At 47.7% G+C, this 23176-nt stretch overlaps 1 long non-coding RNA gene across 3 annotated transcripts in view; it reads right to left on the bottom strand.

Moving 5' to 3' along the window:
* Nucleotides 1-496: 496 nt before the first annotated feature.
* Nucleotides 497-23176, bottom strand: part of LOC117021328 (uncharacterized) — a 131994-nt gene continuing 109314 nt past the window's right edge. For all 3 annotated transcript variants that reach the window (XR_004422843.1, XR_004422844.1, XR_004422842.1), the window contains 3 exons: nt 5450-5533; nt 3537-3611; nt 497-2878 (listed from right to left, as the gene is read on the bottom strand). This is a non-coding gene — a long non-coding RNA (uncharacterized LOC117021328). The remainder of the gene's footprint in view (nt 2879-3536; nt 3612-5449; nt 5534-23176) is intronic.

The raw sequence follows: 23176 nt of genomic DNA, 5'->3' as shown, positions 1-23176 counted from the left end.
AAAGCGTGGTGAAGTGATTTGGGGGAAGTCCTTGTCTTCTACTGACTGGGCACAGAAAGTTGGGACACGTCACCTCACACCTCTGAGAGCCTTCGTTTCACCTAATCAAAAGCAGAGTGTTAGGCCATATTAATTCTAGGATTTCTTAAAATTCTTATAGCAAACAGTTTGGGCTCTCACAGCTTGGCATGGTTCCAAAGGGAGTAGTGAGACCAGTGGGAGACTCAGAACTTTGGGTTCTGAGACAGGACTGAGGACACTGGGCTGTTCAACCAGGAAAAGAGAAGCTGGTGGGCGGACCCATGAAGGTCCTCCCAGGCTTAAGGCAATTTGTATATAATCACATTCGTAACAACGACTTACCTTTCACTGTCTCACTCAGGGTGTCAGCCCCCCATAATGACCTTCAATATTTCTAGATTCATAAGGGGTGCCTCAGGTATGCTCAAGACACACACAGTTTTCTGGTCAGCCACCATTTTGTTCCGCTTAACCTGATCCAGGTTCTCTAACCAGGACACCAAACACTGCCCTCTCTGCTGGGTGCTGCTCTCCTGCCACCACAGAGGTGCTGAAGGCCCCCTAAAGCCAAAGAACTTCAGGGGTCCACAATGAGGTGGGAGAGAGCCTCTCTTCCTGTTGTGTGTTTTTCTCTCAAGACAAGTCCCAAAGCTGGTTCCCCAGTGACAACCACATGTTAGTTTAAACCATTCTTTCCATTTTTATCTACAGCCTTTTTACTCTCTGTAGGTCTCCTGAAGAAGTCCAGTGAGAGCTGAGTTGTGAGCCACACCCAGTTCTGAGGCAGACACGAAGCCAGGTTCAGAATCACTCTCACCTGCTGCAATCAAAGCCTGGTCACTAGGTCAGCTGTTTGTCCCTAGTTCCTTCTTCCTCCTAGATGAGCTCCATCCCAGGAGGCTTTTCATGCAAATAAACCTTGAGCAGGCCCACCCAGCCTTTCACCAGGCCTGCTCAGACATGCCCGCCCAAGCCTGCACTCAGGTTGGGACTCCCCACACACTTCGTTGAGAGACACTGTGTTTACACTTCCCAGCCTCAAGAAGACCAGAATTTTTTTCCTGATATGTTGAGCCAAAATTCTAATGGATCTGCCTGTAAGTGTAATGAAATTTCTCAGGTAGTGATGAGTGCTCTATAACATGAACTGTTTAAGTCGATGGGGCCCTTACAGAAATGTCGTTTAAAAGAAGCCGCAAGTGTCAGACATCCCTCCCTGGAAATCCATGCATCTATTATCTTTCACTGTACAATGCTTGCTGGGAAAGCACCTCCTGAATTGCCCTGGAAAACAGGTCCCAGGCTTAGCTACTGGCTTCACTGCACAGGGGAGAATAACCACCCTGAATTCCTCTTCAGAATCTAGTTTTCTAGACTGAGACACTGCTGATTGTAGATGGAAGAGTGTTGTACAGTAGCCAGGATCTTCTGCAACGTACAAGGGTAGTGCCAAGGAAGATCCACTAGGTCTTATCCCACTTTTGGGGACCAGGTTTATCCAGAGAAAAGATAATTCAGGGAGTATATTAGCAACCCTTAAATGTACTCAGGGCTGTATGAAGCAGAAATACATTCATACTTTTAGTTCAAGGTAGTAAAATGAACACCGGGTTGGAGTCAAGAGACTCAAGATTGAGCTGTAGCTCCCTCACATGCAAACTACAGGATTTCAGGGTGGTCATGTATAATCTTTAGGCTTCTATATCCTCAAACAGGCTTAATGACATGCACATCGTAAGGTTGCTGTGATGAATTAAGATAATTGTGCGAGAATACTTTGCAAGCTGCATCGGTATTCCCCAGCTAAGCTCTTCCATGTGTCTTATTCGGCTGTCTGTACCCAATGCCTGGATCCCGACCTGGTATGCCATGCCAGTGTTCAATAAACGTCCAATGAATGAACTTGATGTTCTTCCAGAGGAGAAACATCTCCAGAAGGCAATCAATAGTTAAAGGTTCTGAGGAAGCTAAATCCGTCTTTAACTTAGGTTAGATCTATGTGACAGCCAGAGCACTCTACAGGCTGATTCAGAGGCAGAGGGCACTGCTCCATGGAGGTGTTCAACCCCAGGCAGCTTGGCAGCTGTCAGAGGCTCTAGAATGAACTCTTCTTCACACAGTATGGGAAGTAGAGAGTGGCAAAGCCACACCAAGGTGTAGACACTTCGCTGAACATCGACCTTGCTCACCAGCCCAGGAAGCTGCCTTAAACACCAGCATCCGAGCAGGCACAATTCAAGCTCAGGCCTCACCACAGTCGCCAATCACTGAGTGCTGTGCACCTCTGGGGCACTCACAAATGGGTGCAAATGGGAGAGTTGCTCTCACCAAGGGATTATTGAAAAGCATGTTCTCTCCCTAGTCCTCCAAATCCTATATGATACAATGTGGTGACCTTTCACATTTGCATTTGCACCAGGCAAGCACTGGATTCACTCATGCATTCAACAAGCATTGACTGAGCACCTAACCTACGACAGGCACTGTCATAGGGTGGTGAGGTGGGGATGGTGGGCACGTTGGGATTGGCAGGCGGAGTAGGATACAGCATGCATCAAAACAGATTTGCTCTTGTTGGAAGATCATTCACATCTATCAGGGAGACAGAATTATGTAATAGCCAAACAAGTACATGTATAATTACAAACTGCGATTATTGCTATGAAGGAAAAGGAAACGGGGTGTTGAGGGACTGTCAGGAGGCCACCGTCAGAAAAGTCTTCTCTGAGGAATCGACAAGAGACCTGGAGTTTGGGTCTGTGTAAATCAGCTGAGGAGTAGAGTGAAATTCTTCAGAAGGGCAGGAAGAGCGTTCACGAAGGCCTGAAGCAGAAATGGGACGAAGACAGTCCAAGAGCTGAAAGAAAGGAAACAGTGAATGAGCGGGCCAGAGGTACCTGTTAAAGATTGTGTCCATCTTCTCCTCCTACATGCAAAAGATAACCAGTTAGGGATCTTCAGCAAGGACTGAGGAGATCAAATTTGTGGCTTTAAAAAGATCCCTCAGAAGAAAGATGTTGAAGGACTTGGGAGAGGAAGCAGTTAAAAAGCTACTGGATAATTGGGGGGAGGGGTCGACTTTCGGTGGTGACTCGCACAAAAGTGGGTGGCAGTGCAGAGGTACTAGCAAATATTGATTCTATTTGAGCTGCCACCCTCAGGAAAAGGTAAAAAGAGCAAGGGGAAACTAACCCGGTGTGCTCTGGGAAAATTATGAGAATAAATGTAAAGCGATCCTAAAGTCTTAGAGAGTCTGAAGACATATAATTAGAGTCAAAAGATAGATCTGAAGCCCAGATCCTTCACATAGCCTCAGGCTACTACTTAAAGGAAAAAAACGAATAGAAGGAAATACATCAATATGTTAACAGCAGTTATCTTGGATTAGAGTGCTTTTTCCTTCCATCATTGTGTGTTTCTGTTCAAGTTTTCTACAGTCACTTATGTGTTTCTTCTGTAGTTAGAAAAAAAAATCCATATATTAGTTTAAAAACTTAATGATGTCATCTTCTCACTTCCTGGGTATGTCTCCAGGGGAAATTTAAAGGTGTCTGCTGGGTTTCATTTCCTGGTTGTGATGGTTACACTTCCTGTGGAATAAAGAAGGAGGGGCATTCAGAAATAGCAGTACCAAATTCTCACTCTCAGAAGATCCCTGATCCTTCCAACAGAAACACACACCTGTCATTGCTTGCTTCAGCCGCCCTGGTGACACATACATCTCCTGTACAATGCCTAACATTATAGCCCACCCCTACCATTGCCTCCCAGCAGTGCCCTCAAAGTGGCTCCCCTCCAACCACACTACCTCCCCCTGGCTCCTGAGCTGCTGCCACTGGACCAGAGAAAGACACGACTCAAGTAACACCAACTGGATTTTTTTCTCTCAGGAATTTGGGACTGAGACAATGAGACTAAATGGAGGAAGAGGATGGTACTTGAACAAAAATGTGACCACATAGCATGGGGGCACTGCTGATGCAAGCCACAGCCTTGAAGAAGTAAAAACAAAGAATCTCCCCAAGAAAACCCCTGAGAGGAGAAGGAACAGAGAGAGGCAGATCAGAGACTGCAGGGCTCTGTGGAAGGTACAGGAAGCCACTTTAGTCCTAGCTGCACTCCTCATTCCCCAGGTGGCCTGTTTCTTCTTAGATGTCTGTGAAATGGACCGCGGTGTCCTTTCAATAAATCTCATTTGCTTAAAAATGTCTAGGGGTTTCTATTCCTTATAACCGAAGAGCTTCAACTAAGAAATTCTCCTCGTGTTTAGCTCACAGCCTAATTATTTTCCAGCAGATCACCCTGCAGATTATCAACCCTCTGCCCAGGTTACCTGGGGAAGGAAGGCCATGGGCCTTCAATGGGATTTCCTCCAATCAAAGGCCCCACCACCAAACCAGGGCAGGGTGCTCCAGTTCCAAGCTGGGTGCAGTATCTGCATTCTCCATAAGAACAAACCAAGAATGGGCTGCAGCCCCGCTCCAGGCCACCCTGCGTCGCCATCAAGAAGCACTCTGTGCCCTGTGACCTCATGAACTTCCCCAAGGCAGAGATTTGCCCCTTGGGGAGAAGCCCCCACAGGAGGGTCAAGGACCTAGCAACCACTGCCTCCAGCCAGAGGAGAAAAGGAGTTTGACAGCTCCAAGGTAAAGCCTCTTTTTATTAAGACAACACAGCAAACGTTTTTAACCACAGCTGACATCACTCTAATAAATCACCATCATGTCTTGTGGGATAGAAAAAGCCAAAACACTGTCACATTTGATTTTGCTGGCTACTCGCATCTCGAGAACAAACCATGTGTTTTTAATCAACAAGACTTTGTTTTGCATTTCTCAGACCCCAATACTCTTTAAATAGTTGCTTTTACCAAAGGGCTATTTTAAACCCAGGGCCAGCTTCTTTGCAGAGGACATTAAGAAACAGAACACCACGTTACCGGTTCACTAGGCTGATCCCCGGTCACTTTCTCTGCTGGAATGATTAGGTATTATGAGGTTCTAGCTGTCTGTTTCAGAGGGGGCTTTCCTCTTCCCTCTTTGGGAATTTAATTAGATGCCTTCCCAGAAAGTTGGAGTTTTTTGGTTTCTCTAACAGGCAACCCAACTGGGTTATGGGAAAACGACAAATTCCCAGCCAAAGGAAACAGAGAAAGTCACATCTGGGACTAGGATTCCAGAGCAGCGAGAGAGGAGGTGGCAGAGGAGGGGGACTGTTGGAGGGGAAAGGAGCAATAAAATAAGATTTCCGGAATGGCACATGTCAATTTCTGCATGCAAACAGGCCCCAGACTTCTTGGAGGCAGATGTGCTCAGGCAAGCCCACTGAAGCTTTCACGGGGCCCATCCTTTGGTTTTCTAGCAATGGGTGACACCTCAAGGCAAGAATAAGCTGTGTGCAGGGGTCTTTCAGCAAAGGGGTTTCCTACCTGACTGCCCAATATGCCGGAATCTCAACAGTGATTGGCAGCCAGGTTCATCTTGTCCTGACGTCTGTCTCCAACAACACCTGGCTTTACAAAAAAAAAAACAAAACAATAAAAAAGGACTGAGAGAGAAGATCCTAACCTAAACTAGAGAAACACTCTGTACTGTGTGCCAAACAGTTAACTTCAGCCCAATTAAGCAGTCCAACCAAAAATACAGGCGTGGCTACTGTGTGGTTCTGATGTCAACTACCATCCTGAAGCCATATTACAAAACTCTTGTCTCTGGTCCTAGTGAAATCCTCCAACTCAGTCGGGGTTTTCTTAGTCCATGGAATTCCTAATTGTTCATCCTTTGCTGATCAGATCTTGCATGCCACACAGGATGGCCCCAGGCCATTGCATGTCAACTCTTCCCTTCCTGGATCTAAATTGAGCCCATAGTCTAACTGCAGAGGGCTCTTGATTGTCCAAAATGCAATCTTCTTTCATGAAGCGTTTTCATCAAATGTACACTCTGGTTATTCCTTTTTCTATTTATTATTCAATAAATTCATGAAATAGGGGTAAGCATGATACTACCCCATGGAAAACCCATTCTTTCCATGTCCTCTGCATAAGTGCCTGCCTCCAAACACCTACGACTGTGTAGAGAGAAGGCGACAGTTATATTCGTACCTATCATTAAGGTGAAAAAATCTTCCAGGTTCAATGCTGTCTGGAAGACCCTCTCCCATTACTCGGAAGCCATTTGTTTCATGGTCATTTCCATCTCTCTCACAGATGCATCTCCTGGTTTATGAACCATTATCAGTAGCTGTTTACTTGCAGCCTCCCTGCGATTTGTTTTATTTTCATACTCATCTATGAGGATTTCATTTGGCCATGAAGGGGCCTGGGGCTGACTACTTACAAGTCCAGCTAGGGATTACTTTTCTAGTTGAGTATTACAAATAGGTATTTAAACTGTTGGCCTGGGCATTTCATGGTCTGTGGCAAATGTTTTCATTCATTTGATTGTTTTCACAGGATAAATTATAAAACTGGGAAAGATAGTGAAATATTGGAAGACATCTTCTGGCTGCTATTTATATGGGTATTCATGACTGGATTCAGAAGGAGGCCTGTGGGGGTGAGGGGAGGATTACAGATTCCAGATTGGCACCTGGCAGGAAAACCCTTAAACAAGCCTCTGGAGTTGCCTCTCAGGTTTCTACTGTGTTCACCTTCACCTGTTTCCCAGGTCTCCCGTCCATGGCCACGGCCAGATACTGTAAGGGTTAGGAAAGCAGAACCCTGCTACCCAAAGTGCGGTCCGTGCACAGGCACCGGCATGCGTATCAGCAGTGCACAAGTTCCTCTGCCCCACACTGCTGACTCAGAAGCTGCGTTTCAGTAAGACTCTCCAGGTGATATGTCTGAACATAAAATTTGAGAAGCATTAGTATTTCTTACCCCTGGCTACATGTTAGAATCATCTGGGTGTTGATGCTAAGGTTTAACTCTAGGGCAGTTGAATCAGAATATCTAGAGGAGGGCCCAGGCTTTAGAATTTTGACTATCCCCAGCAACTTCAACGTACAGACAGGGTTGAGACCATTGGTGTACAAGAATCATCATTTATTGAACATCGCCCATGGGCCACGCATTGATTAGGAGTTTTACAGAGGCCTTCTGTATCCTCACCACAACCCTCCTAGGGCAAGCACTGCCTTCTCCACTGTAGAGATGGCTCGTCCCATGTCCCAGGGGTCTCATGTCAGAGCCAGTGTTTGAACCATGCATTCGGCCTGTCAACAGTAGCAATACCCCCGTATCTTAGGACAACTGACAAGCAGGGAAAACAGCCGTGAAGCTCCAGGAAGCCCAGGCTCAGGGAATGCAATGTTCCTCTCACAAATAGGCAAAACAGACTAAAGAGGGAAGAGCACAGATTTGAGAATGCGGCCACCACTGAGCAGAAACTGACCGGTCGGGCTGCCGTGCCCTCCCAGAAAGGCCAGGGATTGTAAACCCCAGACCAAGGTCCCACCACGCAGAGGGAGCTTCCAGTGGCTCCTGCCTAGTCATATCCAGGAAAGCCGGGCCAACCAGTGAAGGATTTCATCTGGATTTAATGGGACATTTATGAACACAACATACTTATTAGTAAATAATAATTATAGGAGAGCAGGTGCCCCAGGGGGGAGCAGGGAACATAGCATCCCATTTTCTCATGCCCTCCATAAGCAAACCCTGTTTGAAATTAAAACATCCCTGCTGTCAACACGGGTGTTTAAAGAGACCTGGGTTTCTGTAATCTGAGCAGTAATTCTAATACCTGCTGTTAATTGAAAGCTTCATCGTTTGCAGGGTGCTTTCACATCTACAAATGCATTTAATCCTCACAACAAGCCTCTGAGGCAAATATTTTTCCTTATTCCATTTTATAGATGAGGAAACTGAAGCTCCGGGGATATGGAGTGTCAAGCCCAAGGTCACACAGCTAGTGACTAAGTCATGGAGCTGTACCATGGGATGCCGGGCCAGTGCCCTGTGCACTGCCCCACAACTGCCTTCCAAACCATGCTAATGTCATTCGGTCAAAATGTCATTTTTCTGGTCCCTCCAGAAAATCTGTCCTCCTTCACGTTTGGAATTCCCTTTGTTGCTGGGCAGCCTTTGGAGCCCTAACTATCCATGTCCTGTGTGCTAGCTGAATTCTTGTCCCCAGATGCATGCCTCTCTGAGACCTAAGACAGCTATGAGCAGGAGTTTGCCAGCCCAAAAGGAGAGCAGGGGTGGTATAACTTGATGAGTTTACAAACAGGCACACACTCACAGACACACACACGTACAGACACACACACAGAGTATTTCAATAGCAAGACATTTTCAGGGTAATGTTTTCAGTCACCCCAAAATTCTGGGTGGAAGTTGTGAGCCAAAGAAATCATGAACCCTTCAAATATGGCTACCAAGTTATAAACGTCATCCCCAACTTGCAGAAGATTAAGGAATCTGGGAACAAATTAGCCTGGTGTAGACAGTGACTTACAGAAAAGTCTCAGAAAGGAGTCAGAAAAGCCAACAACTTTAAATCCTGTAAAGTTTCTTAATCAAGTTACACTATTATTTGAAGTTGGCAGAACACCAATGGATTTAGTCCAAAGACATAATATATGACTTTTTTTTTCTAGTTTTCTTTTTTAAGGGCATTAGGGTTTTAGTTCCTTTTTTCCTTCTTCTTAAGGATTTTTTTTTTTTTTTGGCAATATGTCACTTTCTTTTTTCAAATCCATTTCCATCCAACATGCATAAAATGGAGCCAGTTTCAGGGAGCCCTCCACCTCCCTTCTCCTCACACCCACACAAGAACTGGCTCCTTGACTAAACTAGCCAGCCCTGTAGCCACAAGCAACATAACAGGATTTTGTGCAATGGCTCTCTCTTCTGCCTGGTTCTTTCTAACAGTTTAGCTATTCCCTTGCAGAGAAAGAGGGTAGGAGGAACCCTCACCATAGAATCACCCTCCCCCTTCAAAGGCCTTCTCCATTCCACGTTCCCTCAGCTGACCTTTCTCCCAGAGGCCACTCCTGCCCTTTGTACTTCATCCTCGTCTTCCCAATTCTCCCAGCCTCTCTGAGGACCGCCTCTCTTCCTTCTCAGGGAGCCCCCAGCAAGGCCTTCCAGGGCCGGGAGAACACACACTTCTGCAGCTCCCCTCCCAAGGCCCTGAGAAATCCGGAGATCAAAGAACTCAGCAGCAGGGCCAGGTGTCCATCCTCCTCCACAGGCCACGATTAATCAAACCGCCTGACTCACAAGGAGATCAAACCCGGCCCCCCGCCAGCTGTTGGTTAAAGCTGGCCTTCAAGTTGCCCTCATTAAATTTCCTCTCTCTCTCTCTTTCCCTGCTGACTCCTGTCCCGTGACCATCTATCTCTTGGATCTTTCACTCAGAACTCTTCTCCTCTCCTTTCCTCTGTCTTTCCACTAGCCTATGAATTTCTGTTTTCCTCCATTTCCTTGCTTTGCCCTCTCTCTCTCCTGCCTCACCAACCCCAACCCCTTCGTCTCCCTGACACCCCTCCTGCTCAGTTCTCTGTTCAGCTCATTGAAAAATCCATGGTCCCCAAACTTCGTCTCCTGGACACTCTCTCCTGGATTCTCCTACTCAGTCTCTGAAGGGTCTAAGAAGAAGTTGTCTGGAGTGTCTGGGCCAGGCTGCAGGGGTGCCAGGCCATTGGACTGTCAAAGAGTGGATTTCCTGAGCCCTCAAGGCCAAGGATACGATCAGCAATGCTGAACTGAATTCTTACCTGACACTCTTTGCAACAACGTCCTCTCTAGCAACACAAACACACATACACACACACACACACACACACACACACACACACATATACACACATGTTTCTGGGCTACTCTTTACTTCCTGTTTTCAAAAGGCCTCTAAGCCTTCAGAGGGAGCTTCTCAATGCAGCCTGGCATCACTGGGCCAGCTGGCCAGTCCACGCCTTAGTGTCGTTTGCAGGCCCCCACTGGAAGAAGCCGTTTCACCCATGAACAAGAAATGGGGAGTACCACCTACAAGTTGGAAAGCGGGCAGAAATCCCTTCTTTTCCTACCAGCTCCATCCAAAATGAGGAAGGATGGAAACATTGGATCCTGACTTCTCCTCGGCTGATGTGTTGAGAATATTTACTCCAGTTGTCTAAAGTTTGTTTTTATACACATTTTCTTACAACAAACACTGGCAAAAAAAAAATAAAAAAACAGTGAATACAGGCTGCAAGGCTGCAGAGTACTGTCTGTCCTCTTTCTCCATCTCACTATATATACATCTATGTATTTTTTTAACTTGTTTTCCATTTCAGTGGTTCTTAAAGCACACAGGCGTGAGAAAACACAGATGGAGTGGAACAGGCAATGTTGTAGCTGTGCACAGAAGACATCGCACCATGTTAGAGATTTTTAGAAGTCTTGGAAGACCTCAGGATGCAGAGAGGTTTTTTGGGTTTGGTTTCTTTTTTCCCCTCTCCGCCTTATATAGTAGAAATTATCTCTTTGCTTCCTGTCTCAGTTCTATTTCTCTACCCCTGGCATCACCTGCTGCCCTGGGAACACAGTATCCCTTGGCCTCGGGGACTAGGTCACTCTGACTGCCCCGGGTTTGACCCTCTCTACCTGCCCGTGTTTCCCCAGCTGTGGTGAGGCGAGCCCAGGGGAGGAGAAGCCATCCATCACCCAGTGGCAACAGAGGCCTGAATGAGGCGAGAAGGGTCAGCGCTGGTGCGCACTTGGGCAGGTTGGAGGGGGCGGGGGCATTACAAATTGTTGAGATATCAGTGCCGGGCTTGATGGATGGTACGGAACTAGGGCAAGATGCTGGCACCAGGACCGAGCCTATGCTCCAGCCCTCCACCCGCTTCCTCCCAGCCCACCCCCAGCGGCCCCTTACTCCCAGCTTTCTTTTTCTTGCCTGCTCACAGCCCATCAGTCAAGCCATGCCCCGAAGCTGACCTTTTGCAGAGAACAGCCAGCCTCAGAGAACCATTTCTTTCTGAAAAACCTCACCAAGGAATTTTATTAATGCTGGCAGGCCCAGCAGTCAATGGTGTGCCACCACTGCTTCCTGTCCCCTCGGCCTGCCTTCTCGCCCTTGAGTTTTGTTAGCTTTGAGCAAGAAGGGAAAGGACCGTGTGTGACCAGATTTCTTTAGCAGTGTTCCTATTTCTCTCTCTCTGCCTCCAACCCACTTCTGCTGCAGGTAGGACCTGCGAATATGGCAGTCACTTGTGGAGTTGTGGGGTGCTTGTCTCACTCTGAGACTCATCCATCTACACAGCTTCACCTTCGCCTCTGTGAGGTTTGGCCTCTTGAAGGCAGTAAGGGGCTTTTCAGGAAAAGCCCTGTGGCCCCCTCTGAGAGAAAAGCAGAAATCAACTGAAAAGTCCAGCTGGAATGGGAAGGAGATGTGTTCTGGGCTTGGTCAGAGGATGGATGCATCATTCGGCAGTTTCTAGCTGGCTGCAGACCTGTCCATCTCATTGCGGCTCCTCTTTGGAGACCACACAGGCTGCCAGTTGCACCACAGCAGCGACACAATAGAACGGAGAATGGGGACGTGTTGGGGCAAATGGTGGTGGAAGATGTTTAATAGAATTACTATTAGTCCTTGAGTTAATGAATCACAACTGCAAGAAATCATGATAATCCAGCAGGCATTAGTGACAGATTAGCTTCAAAGCTGCCATAAAAGTGCCATAATGCTTACCTAACGGCATGATTAATTCTCCCAGTACATAATGGCTTTATGGGGGAACCAGGCACCAACAGAGGCTTGACAGAAAGCTACAATGAGATCTCCAGGGCGCCGGGGCACCCCCACCCTGCTTGGGCTGTGTGGCTTCCGCTCTGCCCAGAGGCAACTGCCCCCACTGCATTGTGGGAAGACGGGGCAGCTGGTCAGGCTTACCCCAGAAGCCTTCTCAGGGGGGAAAAAACAAGCAGTCCCTTGGAGTGCCCCCAGTGTTTTGCCCCTCACCAGTAGTTGTCCAGGGAAACTAAGAAGTCACATCACCCCAACCCCAAGATAGGTACCTCTTATGACCAGCACTGGTGCCTGGAGAGCTGCGTCTCATTCCCTGATCAAAGGATCCAGTGTAAAGAGGTCTGGAAAGAGTACGGAACTGTGCTCCTCACCAGCCGCGTGACCTGGCAAGTCACTTACCCTCTCTGGGCTGAGTTCTGAGCCAGCGTCCTTCACCACTAGACCTCCTCCCTATAATGGCACCCAACAGTTACTAATATTAATCACTAACTTGTGTTCTAGGCATGATGCAAATCTCCTTATACATATTATTTTATTTACTGCCCCCCAAGAATCCTATGAGATAGTTACCACTATTATCTTTACTTTACAGATAGGGAAACTGAGGTTTGGAGAGGGAAGATAAATAGCCCATAATCAAACTAGCAGTATGTGTGGAACCAGGCAGCACTCCCAGTTGCTTGCTTCTCTATCAGCCGTCTTGAGCCCTAATACCCTAATAATTAAAGTTAATGCTTTAACATCAAGGGAAAGCAGCTAGTGAGACACTGAGCATCATCTTTTATGAGGAAGAGAGAGGCTCTGGCCTGCTTGGTTGCCTGCCCCGCCCCCCATGAGAAGTGGGAGGCAGCTGATCTGGACACCACATCTTCTGTTTACCTTAACTCTATGGACTCTTCCTGTCTGACGGTGATACCTTGGGCATGTAACCACTCCTGGTTTCTGTTTTGGCTTCTCTTGTGCACAAAGGGAATCATAGTAGTAGCAATAATAAGGATAGCTTGCCCACCTGACAGCAGGAATGTCTTGATCCCTTAAGGCTCAGATCTACTTTTCACAACTCCAACTGGAGCCTGAGCCACTCTCCTGAGCACACCCACAGACTCCACTCCAGAGGCTCCCACCACAGTCTGCCCATCTTCCCATAAATATGGAGGCAATTAGCACGAAGCCCAGGTCCAAAGGGAATTCTTGGAGCCATATTCATCTTCATAATGTTGAAGAAAACCCCCCAGGAGGCCTGAGTCACTGCTGTGGCAGGCATACTGTTTCTGTTCTGATGACCTCGGGCTCCGTGAAAGACACACAGCCCTCCCTCCAGCAACCTTCCTCCCAGCTCACTTCACTCCAGGCTTCCCACCACGTGGGCCCCCCAGGCTGCCACTCGTATGACTGGGTCCTCTCCTGCCACAGCATGAACAGGCTCCAAACTTCCCCAAGGTCTATGCTCCTTTTAAATTCTAAAATCAAATATTTACTTTTACAGGGCAGCATGGGAAAGGTCAAGAAGATTCACTTGTCCCTTTGCAGCTGTGAATCCTAAAGTGGACATAAGGCTTGAGAATGTGTGCTGCAAGCATTGAGCGGGTTTTCTGGAGGTGAGTACTTTGCGATGGCCCATGCATCTCTTGTGGCTGGCTGCCTAACATGTGTCAAGTGGACCCTATCGCTTTAGTTATAGAGTCATAAAATCTCAGGGTTGTAAGAGACCTCAGTGATTGTTTCTCCCACTCCTCCCCAAATCTACCCTCATCTGCTATTGACTCCTCTTGAGTCAAATATATAGTTCTTATTTCAACATGCTGTGCTCAGTGAAAGCTCAATAAATATTTATTGATGGTGGTGCCCATGATGAATTAACAGCCAAAGCTATAAAATTAAAGTTTCACACAAGCAGAGATCCTGGTGAGAAAGAAACTGCTATGTAAAGTTTGAAATTTTTCAAAATGACAAGTATTCTCTCTCTCTCTCTCTCACACACACACACACACACACACACACATTCACAAACACAGTTTTCTATCTCGCCTATCTGTAGAATCACACTGGAAACAGGAAATGTCCTTCTTATAGAATACTCATGCCTTTGTGGAGGGCATGGTCAGCTTCTCAGAGGCCAATCGTCCCAGCCCGCTCGGATGTGCTTGGCCCTGGACCCAGAGTCTCTCCTTGTCTCCTTGCCAGAACCAGGGATGAATGCAATCCTGAGAAACGAAATGGTGCCACTGAGTGCTTTATCAGGTGTTCCAGATGAGCTAAAGTAAGTGCAGTAACATATACAATTCTAGGATGCTAAAACTTTAAGGGAAAAGATCCTGATGAATGGCTTAAATGGGAATTTTTAACAAGATAGTGTGTACCTAGAAGGAAATGCTAGGCAGTGTCACCATAAAGAAGTCAAGAACTTGGAGGCCTAGTGAATGGAAACCAGTCATCACCAGCCAATCAGGTCATGTAGCTCCTAACCCCACCCCAACATGTTTATATGCAGGAACACACTATTATAGGTCTAAAAGCCCCCCACGGTTCTGTTTGAGAACGAACTAACAAAGCTAACCTTTTCCCTCTTCTTGACTGCCTGGGTCTCCTCTAACTGCAGCAATGAGGCATCAAAGCTCACTGTCACCCCCCTCAATCTCCATCCCATTTGACTCTGAGAGCAAGTTCAGGGGTCCTGCTAAATCGAGGGGTGAAGGCAAGGGCCTTCTCAAATTGAACCACAGGAGGTCCGGCAGAAAGGGGCCCTGCTATTCCTCAAACCAAACAAGAGAGAAACATTTATAAGCTAGTCAGGTGCATGGGCTAAAGAAAATCTCAGCCAGTTTGAAAACATAAAAACAGAGAAGGTCTTAAAGAAACAACTAAGATTTTGCGCTAAACCTATAAAGTGAGATTGGATGTGTAACTCATTTGCTCTGGGCCCAATCTATACCCTGAGATTCTCTCATACTGAATGAAGCCTGTTCTGCTGCAGAATGTGGTAAGGCATGGGGATGGGACAGAGCAGGAGTAGTGGAAGGGAAAAGCCACGAAAACCAAAGATGAGTTTTAGGAGAACACTTCCACCCCACCCTTCCCCTACTTTAATTCTTTGGGCAAAAGATCATCCAAGAGAGCTGTGGAGGGAAGCAGATCAGGAGCTCCAGCACAGGCCTCCCTGGGGCTGCTGTTGGTCCTCCCCTGGACTCCATGCTGTTCTCCAACTCTTATTCCTTGGCTAGTCCCCAGGAGCCCCCTATTTGGACAACATGCTAATGGTTGACCAGGCAACCTGGGAGAAGACAAAGAGAGAGGGAACCTGTCAATGGCCAGCATTTAGTGGCATCACCCCTGTGCCAGGCACTCGGCTAGGTAGAGTCCTCCCACGGGAAGATCACAATATGTCCATGGAAAGTAAGAACACCCACGGTCCAGCTGGCAAGGCTCACTGGCCCCTGCCCAGCCCAGGCCTGTCTGCCCTGGCTCCTGAATACTGTCTCATGATCCTGTTCTAGTTTTTGGTGTTTGTTCCTGCCCATATGGGGTGTCTGATCTTGCCATGGCCAATGTTTTCTACAAAAAAGGGACCTGGTACACTTTTATAGGAACCCAGTGGTTCCCTGAGGCCAGATTCTAATGCTGTCCAGATGCAGAAAAACAGAAGGGCTATTCAAAAACAACTGAAATATCAACACACTTTGAAAGCGGTCTGTTAGCACTTGTCGTAAGCACAATAAACAAAACAATGAAACCATCAGAAAGTACCGTGAGACAGTCAGGCTTTAGGAACTTGGCTTTGATGATTTAGAAAAGCAAAGAAAGGGGGCAGAACCAGTTCCCACTTGGGCTGAGGCTTGTTTGTTCTGCTTATCTGAAGTTAGAGCTACAATCCCCATCATGATGAAAGGACCTAGTTGGTGCAGCCTTCTGCAAGTGGTCAGTTTCTGCACATGGCCCATAAAACACCCATTTGTATAACACCACTCCCATCTGTTGAAAGACCCTTGTTCCCTCTGAGTTAGCTCAACAAATAAGCGAGCTCAACCAACGAGGTCATTTGCTGGAGTGCTTACCTGGGTGGGCTGAAGGAAATAAGACCTAGGCTGTTGGGGACACAGTTACAATCATTCCCTCTGCAACAGTTAGAGACCCTAACCCCAAGTGAGTTAAAATGAGGACAAATGAGGGTCTATTGGTCCTCACTTTTGGAGGACGAGGCTGAAAGAGAAATGTCAACTGTCCACCTGGCACACATCAGCCTTCCAATTTGAGTCATGGAGCTGGGGCTGTCCCTGGGTGAAATGAGGCCGCCCGCTGACCAGTCACTCAAGGTTGTTTCCCACTGTCTCCATTGTTCAGGCTTTGCTTAATCCCCGCAATGGGTGCTGGCCAACTCATCTATCAAATTACCTGCCAGTGATTTAAGTGAGCTTAGTTCATTTGGGTGTAGTCCTGCATTTTGACTCTTAGTCAAGCAAAATAGGGGATTAACCAAAGGGGGTGGGGGAAATCTGACATGGCTGTCCTCTGCGAGAGACGGGACTCTAGACACAAATGAGACCTGATGGCAAGAGTGAGAACTTGAGAGGCCCAAGACGTGGGCTCTGGTCCCCTGCTCAGCTGTGTGACCCTGAGTCCATCTCTTGTATCCCCATCTCCTCGTACACGGACCAGCTGGCCAGTCTGCTAAGCCCTGTGAGCACATGAATCAGAAGATTCAACTCTGTTCTTCCCTCCTAATTGGGAAAGAAAAAAATCCTACATGTCAGAACAAAGGAACCAAACATAGAGCAGGAACTCTCCCATTTCTGCTCCAGGCCGTAATCCTCCTCCTTTAGTGGCAAAACGCCTGTGGTATCGGGGGGTTTAGTCTGAATCTGGCTGTTTCTCTGGAACAGAGAATGATGCCACAACAATCTGTAAAAATTCATTGAACACCTTCAATGTGCCCAACTGCTCCCTTCAACTACTTCAAACATTTTAACAGGTGGGAATAATCTTGGAACCAACTCCACTTCTCCTGATACCTTTCAACCTGTCCTGGATGCAGCCCTTCGCACTGCAGGCTCACCCTCTGCAATCCCTAAGGCCTCCTAGCCCGGTAGGGGCCAAAGCAGCTAGAGCCAGGAGGCTGAGGTTCAAATGCCTTCAGAGTGGCCACCTTTCCTTTGATCAGCCTCCTGTGACGTAGAGGAAAGGACATGGAGTTTTGGAGTCAGAGTAAACCTGTGATTCAAGGCCCATCTGTAGCACATACTAGCTGCCAGCCTCAGAGAAGTGACAGCTAATTCATGACTGTTGTAAGGACTCGAAGAGATCATGCTGAGCAAGGACCAATGCCCTGCCCAGCACAGAGTGTGTGCAATAAATATGAGCTGCTTTGTTCTCATCTCCACCTACATACAGCTGTCAATCAATCAACAAGTATGTGCTGGAAGCCAATTAAGTGCCCCCCACAATGGGATTTCAAAAGATACAGATAAATAAACCAAGGTCACTGCCTTGGGGGAGCTCCCAGGATGATGGAGAAGATGAGAAGGTCATTTCAACAGACTGAGAAACTGCTTCAATACAGAAAAACATTGAAGTATTAATGTAGGGAGGCAAACTGGTCCTTCACAGCTTAGCATCATCCTGCTTGGTACCACTACTTACTTGATGGATGACCTTAGACCAATCACTTAACCCCTCTAAGCCTCCGTCTCCTTATTTGTAAAATGAGGAAAATAACGTCTATCTCATAGGGCTATTGTAAGGATTAAATAAATTAAATTAAATATGCCCATATTAGCTATGTAACCTCATGTGAAACATAGATAATAAGTGACCTAACTCATAGTGATGTTATGAGAATTAAATTTGTTAATACATGTAAACCATTTAAAATAGGATTACGTAATTATTCACTATCAATGCCGTCTAGAATGTAAGTTCCCTGAAGGAAGGAGTTTGGTATGTTTTATGCACTGAGGCATTCCACATAGAACAAGGCCTGGTACATACCACATAAATATTAGTTGATTGAATGAGTCATTAAGTGCCACAGGAGAACCAGGCAGAAGGGCAGATTCCATTCCCAGAAGGCTTCCTGGAGGAGGTGATGCACAAAGGTGAATAGGAGGTAGCTATGCTGGTGGGAAGGGGATGCCTACAGAGGAACTACCACAAGAGGGGTACCAACCACGAAAGAGCAATGTATGAATAGGAAACCTCGAGCAAGCTAGCAGTTGTAGAATAAAAAGTACAAATCAGGAAGAAGCAGGAACTGAAGGCTATCTCCCAGGTCTTCCACTGACAGTGGGACCAAATACACCCTAGAAACCATACCAAGAAATGCGTGAGCATTTGAAAAAGACAGCTTCTGTCAGACCCACCCAAGGTCACCAAGTCACAGGGCCTGATCCAGGAGAGCCCCCGAAATAGCACTTCCCATGAGTCCTCTGCCTCTGGGGCAAGTCCCATCACATGGGACCCTAACCCATCTGTCTGCGAGATTCCCAGCCCACTTGGAGAAGCTGGCGACCATGCCTGTGCACTCTGACCCCAGCAATCCCAGCAGGGCCTGGAGAAGCATTTACATCTTCAAAGGTCCTGGTAAATGTTAGCCAACAGCCTCCTCCCAACCCCAACCCTCAGCGCTTCCCCCTCTGAGCCATGAGGGGTCAGAGACCAGGTCACACCTGGCCAGGCCTCGCCCAGGCCCAGATCAGCCCAGCATCTCTCCCACAAAGCCACTCTGCTCACTCCCCACTGCATCTCTTTCCCTCCCCACACACATTTGGGCCCAGAGCTTGGGAAGGTGCACGGCCAACAGAGAGGGGGCCCCTGGCCCCTACAAGGAAGGCTTAGGACACCTTCCAAGGCGCCTTTAGACAAAGGAGGGCTCAGGTTAGCTACCCTGGGAGGGTTCTGGATTAGAGGAGGGGGCAGGACAGGCGCCTAGACCAGTGTCAGCTCCAGTGACTGCCCTATCACGCAGGTTTCAACGACCTCTCCCTGACCCCAGTAAGCTCCAGTTGTCCCTCTGATCTCCTCCAGGCAGGGAGGCCTGTTAACTTTTACCAGACTCCTTTGTCATGGAGCGCTAATAAGAACTTGGGAGGGAGGTTCATTCAAGTGTCAGAGGCTCAGCCCCGCTCTCCACAGCCTTATGCCTGCACCCGGCCCTGCAGCTCAGGTCAGAACACCAGCCCCTTCACCCCACCACAGGAGGTGCGAGAGACAGGGCTCTAGGCCCAGAGAAGGAAACAGGAGCCCAAGCCTTGGGGTTCTGCCTCCACACTGGCCACTGGCGTGGGTCCCACCTCAGACTTCAATTTCCCCCGCTGCTGGCTCTTGTATATTATGGCCTCAGTTCACAGCCGAGAGCAAGCACTGCCCTGGCCATCTTACGCATGAGCATATACGATTATCGCCAAAGAGTCAGGGTCTGGCCATGGCAGAGCGAGGCCTGGAACCCAGGGATCACGAGCTTTGTTGAGCTCTAGGCTCCTTTGGGGACAGACACTGAGCCAGTGCTGACAAAACGGGCAGGCATGAAGGCCCACAGCAATCAGGCTGAGCCTCCCTCCCCTCCCCTCCCATCCCTGCTCCAGCAAATTTCCCCACAGATCCTACATAAGGGGAACAAGCTGAGACAGCTTAGCAGAGGAAGGGTCAGAGGCGGGACTGTCCTCTCAGCTCTACAATAATGAGCTGTGTGGCTGGAGAAAACCATTTATCCTTTCTGTGCCTCTGTTACCCCAGTTGTAAAACAGCACAGGGGGGAGGTCTCTAGGATCCCTTCTAGTTCTACATTCTCTCCTTCAAACTCTTCTCTACCTCCAGTTTCTTCCAACTCCCCCCACCACAATCCTCCTAAAAAGCTGGCTAGATTCATCAGGTTTTACCATAGACTTTATAGCCAGAGGGGTTCATCTAGCTTAATCCTTTTGTTTAAAAAATAAGATAGCTGGAATCCAGACAGATGAATTAGCAGAGTGACCTTGAGCAAGATCCTAAAGGCAGAACCCGGCCTGGAATTCAGGTCCCCAGTACTTTGTTCTTCATCCTGCACGAGCTCTAGGCTCCAAATCCCCCTGGGAGCCCTACCTCCTCAGAGGGAGGAGATGAAATTCAAGGCCTACCTGCCCACAGCCTCCCCACTGCCCTGCGTTCTCACTGCCACCAATGACCACCACGCTCTGTAGTCAGACTCACTTTCTTTCCCCAGCAAATCCCAGGATCAAGCTCACCCAAGGCCTCGTGCATAAACCTCCATGTCCCACATCTCAACCAGTCCACCCTCTCCCCACAGCTTCCTGCCCACACAGCGCTGCCCTCACTCCCTCACTTCCCACAGGCCATGTGTCTGGGTGCTCCCTGCTTAGTCCGCTCCTCCTCCCCTCGTGAAGGCTTCACCTCTCCCTGCCTTCTCCACACAGCCTGGAGTTGAATCCTCACTCTACCACTCACCAGCGGATGGGCAAGTTACTTCACCTCCCCGTGCCTCAGTTTCTTCATACGAAAAGTGGGGCTAACAGGAGTTCCTACCTCAGCCGGTCATTGATGGAATTCCCTCTAATATATGCACACAGTTAAAACAATGCCTGGCATATGATATACATACGTATTCACTACTTTTAATGTTCCACGTACATATTTTTCCCGACTTAAGTTCCTCTGAATAAAAATACAATAATGTGTTTCTTGGTAATTTCTAGAACTTTGGTGATGTGGGTCAAGGAGGCATTCAAAACTGGATGGATAGATATATAGTAAACCTAGTCTTGGGGTGACTCAACACTGGGCTGAAGTAACTTGTCACCAGAATGCTGCTCATCAGCACAGCTCCAGGACCCAGGAACAGCGCACTGTCTCCCACCAGAGTAGTCCTCAAATCATGAAGATTCCACTTAAAATTCTAAATGCCCTTCCCATCTCCTGCCACCAGCAGAGTCCCTTAAATTCTATTGGTTCACCCGCTCTGCTTGGTGCCCAACCCAGCCCCCTCCTGCTCACCCCTACAGACAAAAGGCCTGCGGGTGATTGATGGTGACAGTGACCTGCCACTGACCCTTCCAACCTGGGCCTGCTGCTGCCCATGAGGCACTCAGCAGCCACCACAGCTGTTTGAAATGCCGACTCCCCACCTGATGGGGCTGCTGGTTTTCTTCCCCTTGTGAAGTGGAATCTTTGATGTAGACCCTACTGGGTTCTCTCCAAATGTCTGGACCCTAGAAAAACTGCCTACAATAGCCTGCCCACCAGACTGCCTTTGTGGGTTCAGGCAGAGAAGAGAAACAGACCAGGGTTCAAATCCTGGCTCTGCCACTTTCAGGCTTTGTTCTCTATCGGACTCTGAATCTCAGATTCCTTATTGTGATGAAGGAAGATAAGACATGTCCCAGGGAGTCACTGAGAAGAGTACATTAGATAACAGAAAACTTTGGCACAATGCTAGCACATTGTAATTACTCAACAAATGGTAGACATGGTGAGGAGGAGAAAGATTATAATACGGTGAAGGCAGAGGGTTGTACATGAGGACCAACTTTGACTCTGTTCTGTCCTCCTCCTTCCTCTTTTCATAAACTCCTTGAACTCCGTCCCCAAAATGGTGACATCCCGAGCATCTCTGTTTCCTTACACACACACACACACACACACAGGCGTATGCACTACATCCTAGCCACAGCTTTTTATTTCACTTTCTCCCTGCCCAGAACTCCTCTAGCTGAGGTTTGGGACAACCCAACCCCATGGAGCACCTCCTTGCTCCTTTATCATTGCTCATTTGGGTATTTGCTGAGTGGGCTCATGTCCTCCACAGCTGATCTGCCAAGACTTGCTATCCATATAAAAAAAAAAAAAAAAATCTGTTTCCACTAAACCACTGAACATTTCACATATCATCATTTTAAAGCCATTTATTTATTTTTGTTTACTCATTTTCTTTAGTTCATTTGCCTAGTCCTCAAAAAACGGTTGGAGTGATTTCTTGTAACCAAATTTGGGTGCCCAACAGAAAGTTATCCAACTGCCTGGACTCTGAGATTAAGCTGTGGCTCAGGCCGACCAGCATTTTGAAACATACAGCAAACCAAAAAGAAGGCTCAGCTGGGCCTCTCTGCGATTTTACACAGATTTCAGGGCAGGGGAAACCCATGGAGAGCAGCTATCCAGAGAGGTGATCGTGTAGAGGTCTGAAGCTGATGAAACCATAGTGCCAAGGAAGGCCACGGAGTGCCCATGCAGGGGGAGCCGAAGAAAGAGAATCAGAAATGCACCAGCAGCCACTCCCCTGAGGTTACTCACAGGGTGTGAAACGTGAAGGGGTTTGCATCTGACAGAAAAGGAAGTTAGGCTTACCTCAGAGTTCCAGCTCCACATGCCATACTTTATCCACCAACTCTTTCTCTTTCTAGATATCTCTCTCTCTCTCTCTCTCTCTCTCTCTCTCTCTCTCTCTCTCTCTCTTTCTCTCTCTCTCTCGGAGCTTCACTCATGTGGACTTTGAGGACATCTAAAAACAGACATCCTACACTCTTAATTGTAAAGGAATGTAGTGGGGCATGTGAAAGCCCAGGGAAAAAAGAAAACTGTAAGGCAGGACTAAGATAACGCTGTTTAAAAAATGTCAGTAAACACCTCTGAAAAACAGCCTACCCTGGAAAGGCAATGGTGAAGGAGGAGATTTTTTCCAGGCCTCCATTCCAGGAAGCTCATGGGACACTGAGATTTCCCTGAAAGAACCCCATCCGCGTGAACGCGGCTCCTCCCTCTGCTCTTATATCCCAGGGCATTCAGAGCCGCGGGCGCTGGGGGCGTGACTGGCTAGAGGGATGTCTTGGGGGTGAAGAGTTTTAACAGCTGAAATATATAGAGACAAGCATCAGAAGGACTCATCTATTCCCCCTTGAGCAAAATAAACTGAGGGAGAAGGAAGAAAGGAGATAGGGGGAGCTTTCCAAGTCGACTGAGTCGCTGAGTTAAATTACAGGGGCCTGGGAGGGGTGATTAACAGCCCTCATGGTTTTCTGCTTCACAGCCATTACTCACCCCAAACCTGGGGCTTCTCGGTTACATAGCCCAGCGCAGGCCGACCATTTTTTCCATTGACTGAAAACACATTCTGACTGAAAACAAACTTTGGATCCCCGAGGCTTGGCAGGCCCTGGGTCCTTCTCCATATTTAATCAACGGGAAGCTAAACACTTTCAATCTGTGATGGCTCATTTGGACGGGGTCTCAGGGCTTTTGCTTGGTGCCAGATATAATAACTCTCCTCTCTCTTTTCTAAGACCTATTTTATAATTTTGCTGTTTTTCAATGTCAAGCCCATCTTTTGAAGAATTTTTATTGGATTTCCTGCTAGACTTCAACGAGGATTTTTCTTGCTTTGGCAGAAATATCAAGCAGAACAGGGGAAAAACTCAATCATCATCTTGGAAAGT

The sequence above is a fragment of the Rhinolophus ferrumequinum genome, chromosome 4 (genome assembly GCF_004115265.2).
Source record: "Rhinolophus ferrumequinum isolate MPI-CBG mRhiFer1 chromosome 4, mRhiFer1_v1.p, whole genome shotgun sequence".
Lineage (NCBI taxonomy): Eukaryota > Metazoa > Chordata > Mammalia > Chiroptera > Rhinolophidae > Rhinolophus > Rhinolophus ferrumequinum.
The sequence above is the reverse complement of the archived record's forward strand: the minus strand, read 5'-3'. Positions and strand labels throughout refer to the sequence as shown.